General features: G+C 30.5%; 1 long non-coding RNA gene across 2 annotated transcripts; it reads left to right on the top strand.

The window, feature by feature from the left end:
- The first annotated feature begins 2,174 nt into the window (after positions 1-2,174).
- LOC126264893 (uncharacterized) lies at positions 2,175-7,838 on the top strand. Of its 2 annotated transcripts, XR_007547490.1 has the most exons (3): positions 2,175-2,235; positions 7,090-7,497; positions 7,576-7,838. It is a non-coding gene; the product is annotated as an uncharacterized LOC126264893 (long non-coding RNA). The 2 variants fall into 2 exon arrangements; XR_007547489.1 differs by lacking the exon at positions 7,576-7,838 and having other exon boundaries at positions 7,090-7,561.
- Positions 7,839-8,028: the final 190 nt, after the last annotated feature.

The raw sequence follows: 8,028 nt of genomic DNA, 5'->3' as shown, positions 1-8,028 counted from the left end.
AGACTTACTATCTCTATTGTACATGTTGTCTCTTTTAGGATTCAGATGGTTCAAACTTTTTTCGTACTGTATAAGTGATTATACTTTTAGATTACATATTTTTGACTTTTTTTTTAATTTCCAGAGTTGTTCCGCCATTTTTTAGACAAACTCCAGATTTAATTTACCGATTTAGCTAAACAAGCATTCAAATTAAAGATGAACATTCTGCAATTTTCATACATACAGTTTTGAGATTGATCCAGTTGATATATGTACATATATTTTGTACTAAAAAGTGTTTAACTCGTCTGAATTTTGAGAGAGACGTCATACACCCTAACATAACAATCTCCCACTACGGGACAAACTCGCAGACTTTTACTGTCTTTGTCTCAATGATGTTTTTCTCAAGATTTAGACGGATCAAACGCTTTTCGATTTGATTGAATAATAACAATATTAATTAAATACTTTAATTACTAAGTAGGTATAAAAAAAATTCAAGTTGGTCATCTGGAAAATGAATGAATGAATGAATTTAAACATACTGTTTTCGACGTAAAAATATTTCAATAAATTCACCCGAAATAAGTACGAATAAATATAATTAAATGTGAATATTTAAATACTGAATATTGTTATTGATATCCCTTTTTATTTACATAATAGTAGAGAAAAAAAAGTGGAACTCAAGTGAATGTTATGTGTTTGAAAACGGTTTAAAATACAAAAGCAGTTAATTACAGAAATATTCGCAGACATATTGAAAATATAAATATAAATGTGGTTTGCCCATAAAAAGGATCGAATGCATTGCGTTCGTTTTTGCCTCGCCATACCTAGAACAATTTATATAATAATTTATGAACATTATCCTATTCATTTAGCAAATAAAAAGTTTTATTGTAAACGTACGTCACATAATATGATTATATCGCAGCGTATATAATAGTAAATAATTACAATCGTTGCGTGTAGAGAAATCCCAACAGACGAATTAGTGCTGCGGCCCAGTCATCGGACGTGACGTACATTTGCCAATTGTAACATTATTTATTGTTATATCGGAATCTGAAAATAAATTGCCCGTTCAAATCCATCTCCTCGGTATGTTACAGACCCGATGTTGATGATACACTCGCCTCCACAATACGATTGTACACTCTACATCAGCAAACACATAATCTAATTTTATTTATCTAATAATAAAACACTAGATATAGAGTTATGAAATAAAAAATTCCATGCCCAAAAACATAACAATTTACCCACGAACATATTTACAGGATTACCATACATAAAAATGATTCTCGTCCTTGTCGTAAATCCTGGGGTTTAAGGTCGGCTAAATTAAATCAGTAGCTTAGTTTATGTCTGGTCGCACCCCACAGAAGAACTTTTCTTATACGTAAGGAACATATTGCAGTCCACGTTTACAATCTTGTCTGGGTAATTCCGGCACCGCCCGTAAAACAATAATAAAGTAAGGTTTTTGATTTGGCGTGATTAAAAAAGCTGCGAGGGTGGCGCGGCATAAAAAATAATTCTTTATTCACACGGTCCCAGAGGAACGCACGACGAGCAGCCCTTGGTGTTCACGTTTAATAAGAACGTTCCCGATTCGCCCACACTGCCTGTTGTGCAACGGGAGCCGAAGCTTTTTGTCTGCTGGGAGAGCAAGGATCAAAATATATAGTTCTATTAACGATGAGCGACGTACCAACAAACTTTAAAATAAGGAAAAAATCACAAAAAAAAATGAGGGTACAAAGGAGCTTGTAACTTTTTGTGTAACACTACACGTTGTCCATGAAAAGTTAATGTATGTTATATATGGCATCAGATTTATTGATACTGATACTAATCAATTTTGTTTTGTTATGTTTATATTCTATAAATTTATTATTTTGCTGGAATTTAATTTCCCACTGTCTTTGACGTCATCTTTGTCCAATTCGGCAAATATTCGAGAGTCTCCGGGGTGACCATTCGAATAAATATTGTATTAAAAACCAATGAATATTGTTATTGTTAGATATATTTAAATATATATTATTATATTAAGTATATGTTTGATATTGTTATTTATTGTTTAGGGATTCGAGTTAATTAATGTACTATTATTTTTGTCTGTCACTGTTTCAACCATTTTTGTGCAAGACTAACAATATTGTAAAAAAGTTTAGTCTGGTGGGAAGCTTCGCTCTCTTCGGGTCAAGCGTTCGTGTGTGCGATTGCGAAATCCAAATCGAGGTAGGAATTTTTATATATTTCTTGTTAATAATGCCTCATTTTGTACTAATATCTGTGTTTTTTCGATTCGATTCAATGTAGAGTATATTTTCTTAGTTTAAATCTTTCGAATCATTGTCCGTGTAATGTGTAAACGTGCAGCACGTGGTCGCGGCTTTTTATTTCAATTCACTGTTAGATTTCTGTTTCCAGCATTTTTGAAATTTGCAATCATTTTGTGCTTATTCTTGTTTATCTAGAAACAATATGATCTCGTAAAATAGTTGTTTTCATGTATAGATTTGTGAAGGCCTAAGTGAGAGCAGTGTTTTCGGACATATAATATTTTGTTAATTTGTTAAGATATTGTTGCATAATTTGGTTTCATTATTTTAAAGTTATTATGTGAGATTTGCTGTTCAGAATTATATTGTTTCTTATGTTAACGTACGTTGTACGTTGATGGTTTTTTATTGAAGTATGTATACGGTGTGTATACCTTATTGATATTGTTTATGAGACGTTGTGGCGATAACTCAGAGGGGATTGTTATTTTATTTATTATGATATTCAAACATATTATTATTTATGTTTATCATACAATGTCTGTATGATAAGAACCTTATTGCGTATAATTTACTTTACTTTTTAACATTTAAATATTAGTGCGATACTCTGAACCCAACGTATTCTTATCACTTATATTCGTTACGAAATTTCTGATTTGTTCCAGCACTTCAAAGTAAGAGTTGGTTTCAGCATTAGAGGCATTTTTTCGCTTGAATATTTTCATTTTGGAAAATAGCTATAAAATGTTATGTATTCGTCTAATTGATATTGTGATGCCTAGGTAATTTCATACACTTTTACATTTTAACCTCATTTAGACGAGAGGAACGATCTTCATGAAAAAGTTTTGTTAACAAATATTATATTTAAGAAAAATGTCACTTTTTTAATTATCTGGCCATATCAGACCCAGGATATGTATTAACGCATGCATAAATGGTCTAATATTCAAAATCTGAATCAGTAAGAGTAAGTTTTGTCAGATCATGCGGTAAGGACTGGAAATTTGTTAAAAATAATTTTAACGGAAACTACAATCGCAATAGGAAAAATGTCTTGTACAGTGGGAAAAAGTATGTTTTATGGACAAAAAAGGACATTTATAATGAAATATTGAAAACATTTACGCTTACTATGCCAAAATGAATTTGTCTTTAAAATGGAATCATAATAATCCAAAACACAGAACTCAAATGGTGAAGCGGTGGTTCGTAAAATATATAATATAATAAAAAGTTCTTGTTTAATGTTTAATATCAATATTCAAGAATTTGAAAAAGTTGTTTTAATATAAAAGAAAATGTTTATTTTGGTTTTTATTAACCTGAACTAAATTGTTATTATTATTATTATTATTATTATACTATTGAACCAGCCGTGACGTAAAATTAATACACTCTATATAAAATAGAGGTCATTCTATAAAGTACTAATGTTTAACATTTACCAGCCATTTACATGCATGTACCACAATTCGTTTCAAATAATTTAGAATCTAGTGACCAATTTGTACGGTGAACAATATTGATATTAACAAGACACTTAATTCGATTCGATTCGATTGTGTTTGAAATCAAAATTATTTTAATAATTATATAATTTATTTTTTCATTTAATTTTATCATAAATAAATATTTATTATACTATTATCATTGTTTATTTTATAATTTTAGTTATATTACTAATTTCATATAATTATATTCTATATTCACACACCGACTCCAAAATTTTATTTTAATAATGCAAGGTCATCAAATAATGTCGACCCCAAGTTTTATTTAATGAACTTTGCGGCTAAATATAAAACTGATATTAAAAACTGCATGTGAATCCACGGTAGTCGTGTTTCAAATCGGACGAGTACAGAATGTGACGTACGCTTGACTTCATAAAGAGGTTACCTGTTATGGACGCGTTAATACATATTTATTAACATTGCCATTCAAAGGCCACTTACTGGCAAAGTAGGTAAAGTAAAGGCGGACCACACTTGTCTATAATTTTGATAATCAATTCTTTTAGTTTCATTTACAAAACGGGCCGCGGGCCGCGGGCCGCAAAGTTAGGGTGGCGGACCACTGGTTGCCGACTGCTTCTCTGGAGAATGCTTAATTCTATGTTTTTTAAAATAAAAAAAAAATATTAAGTTTTTTGTACGTCTCGGTGGTTAAAATAATTTTAAGCACTCAGCAGATAGATATAGGGTGAAAAAGGAATGAATACCAATTGCGGTAAGTCATAACAATATCTTTAAAACAAAATTAGTGGAAGAAGTAAATATTTACTACTACTACTACTACCTTTGCAATGTTTAAATCAATTTAATCTTAATGTAATGAAACTGAAATATAATAATTGACCCGTGCGAATCTAGAGAGAAACATCATGCTCGATAAGATAAATTAAAAGCCTTTTGTTACAGGAATCTACTTTTTTCTAGAATTTAAATACTATGATAATAATTGAGATCAAATAGTCATATAATATATTAATTTTTAAAAAGATTTTTAACTTAATTTTTTAAAACTTAATAGTAATATAATAATTATGTCACTAAAAATTAAAAATTATAAATCAGCCTATATTCACATTTTATATTTGAAGTATAATATTAAGTCAAATTAGAATTTCTTTCTTCAAAAATTAATTTCTACTCAATTACAAAAATAATTATGATAAAGATTTTATAATTTTGGATAATGTTTTAATATATAATTAATAATGATTAGATCTATGTAACTAAAAATATAATAATGAGGAAAAATCTGTAGATTTTATTTTATTATTAATGTCTCTTGATCTGCAGTGATTAAACAAAAGTCAAAACAAATTTAAAACTAGACAACCGAGGGGTGTCGCCGCCTCAAAAAATAAGTCATTCGCCGACCGTTCCCGGGGGTGTTCCGCTTAATAAGCGCGTTCCTCCGCCACGTATTCGGGCGGCCGCGGCGTCGACGTCGTCGTCGGCGGCGGCGTCCACCAGGATCAAGTGTGCATTAAGAAGGGGTGTGTCGTATTAGTTGGGCAGGGCGGTTTCTGTGGCGGGACACGCCCGCGCGGTTAGTCTTACGTTCCGCAGGATGTGTTTTCATTTTGCGATGCATAATTTTATTATCTGCGAGCGGCGTCGGGCGTGTACCACCACGCGGTGCGGGCACACTCTCTCCCTGCATCGTGTACCGAAACTGTCGAAGGGTCAGGACAATCAGGAGAATTAATATTTTATTTTTAATGTGAGCTATTTCTCTAATGTATGTACGTTTTCATTAAAATCACCGAATAATTTGAACGAAAAGGATAAAATATTGCTATTAAACTTATCTATTATAATCTATAATTATATAATAGTGTCTTAATTCTTTTAATTTTAGGATTCATAAAAATAGTGAACATTATTTCTTTAAAATTAAGTAGTTATAAAAAATGTGAAGTACAAATTTTATGATAATATAAATATGATAAACATATAGATAATGTTTCTAAATAATAATTATTTATTCATAAAATTAAGTAAAATACAATTTTTTACTTCAAACTATTGTTTATCATCTATTGTATTTGCAAATATAAATAAAGCGTACATGTTTTAATTAAAATTACTCAATAATTTGAACGAAAAGGATAAAATAATGCTGGTATAACAATAATAACTATATATTTAATCTTTTTTAATTTCTTTAAAATTAGATAGTTATAAAAAATGTGAAGTGTAAATTTCTTGATAATAAAAAAAGTTAAAGTATAAATATAATAAACATAGATAAAGTTTCTAAATAATATTTCTTTATTCATAATAATGCATAACAATTTTTTTATTTCAAATTACTATTATTATCTATTGCATATGCAAATATAAATACGTGAAATTGTTGTAATGTGTATATTGATATTCATTTTATGTATATAATTTTATTAAAATAAGAGAAAAATCATAACCAGTCTTTTTAGGAATTTATTGCAATAATTTTTTTAAAATAGTACAAACAATAATGTTGGAATATTATATTGTACTAATAATATTATGCTCATAATACCCAAATTTTATGTACTTCCACCAATCCACCGATCAATTCAATGCGGGTCGATAAGAATATCGAATCGGCACCAGAAAGGTATCGGGCTCATAATTTCAGGAAATGTTGGTCATAAGATACTTCGATGCTGCAACTTTCAGATCTTCATCTGTTACCGTTTCTTCTTCTTCGAGATTGTCAATACAAATCCACCTCTCTATATCCTTGTTCGTGAAATAAACTTTCTTTAACAGTAATCAAATAGTGGACAGGAGCACCATTATACTGGAGTTACATTTAATTTATTCAGTTGAAAGGAATATCGTTTTAAACTGTGTTTTACAGATTTTTTAGACAATCAGTTTGATAGAACAAAACCAAAAAACCTATCACCTACTGTGTCAATCCAAATAGAGGGTATTATCAAAAATGTATTTTTTAGTCAAAGAATGGTTATCAAACAATATTTGGTAAATTCCAAAAATATAGATAATCTTTACATTTCATAGAATATGCGCCGACTATCATAAAAAAATGTTAATTAAAATTACTCTAAAAAGAAATAATTTTTTTTGATTCATTTACCTATTTAAATATTTTACATCATTTTTATAACTCCTCGTATATATTATATTAATATTTTCACTACTTTTATATTTGTTGTAGTCATTTAATAATGAGAAATTTGAATAATATTCAATTACTACGTTTATCTTAGTAACATGCTTAAGAATTGATTCTACTATGATGCTTTGAATTTGAATCGAATATTAAAGTGTTTCCCGGTCCGCAGACAACAGTGCCTTGCACCCATAAAATCACGGGGACGTGCCACGCAACTAGAAAAATAATGAAGGGAGCACCGGCTTTATCGCCCGTAGATTGAAAAGGCGCGTTACCAGGATTGACTATGGACTTCCATCATCCCTGTTCGCGGTCCCTGAGGAGTTGAGTCAACCCTCCGCAACTGACTCACACGCACTCACGCAGCAAGAAATCGACTCCTCGGGATGCAGGAGCCGGATGCAGCGGACGATGCACGAGCACACTATGACGGTTACCTAACGTGTCAATTAACTTTACTGCCTCCGTTCGATGGTTATAATTTGTACGTCGTGTGTCGGCCACCCCTCACGTCCCCACAAGATCGAAATTCTCTCCTTTGCTTCTAACCATGGACGTCGGGCTTTATATTCAAAACGTAACCATAAATTATTTCTGATAGAATAATATTTGTATCTATAAATACATGTTTGTCAGGTTTGTCTAATTGTTTTAGTTCAACATAACAATTTGTCGGGTATTACGTAAATCATTCTCAATGGCCACAGTTAATCAAACTGCTTTAGCAACTATAGTTAGTGGTGGACCAATGGGGAAATGTAGCGTTTGAAGGTAGAGATTATCATGATCGCATCCAACCAACCAGACTAATAAGAATAATTGATAAAGCAACATGTTCAACAAGACTTGGTACCGAGCTTTAATTAAAAAGGATTAAATATAAAAATTTATTCTATATATTCAATGTGAAGAGAAATGAAAATATGTTTATTAGACAAGTCATTAAAAATTAAATTTCTTTCGACGCCCCCTAAAAAGCCTTTTTTGATGAGAAAACACTGGGACATTTTTTTCAAATATCTTACTAAATATTTACTTATAATTTTTTCGACATTTGAAAAGTACTGACAGTGGAACATCGTTATTAATACTATTTCAGTGATAAATT

The sequence above is a fragment of the Aethina tumida genome, chromosome 3, assembly GCF_024364675.1.
Source record: "Aethina tumida isolate Nest 87 chromosome 3, icAetTumi1.1, whole genome shotgun sequence".
NCBI lineage: Eukaryota > Metazoa > Arthropoda > Insecta > Coleoptera > Nitidulidae > Aethina > Aethina tumida.
The sequence above is the reverse complement of the archived record's forward strand: the minus strand, read 5'-3'. Positions and strand labels throughout refer to the sequence as shown.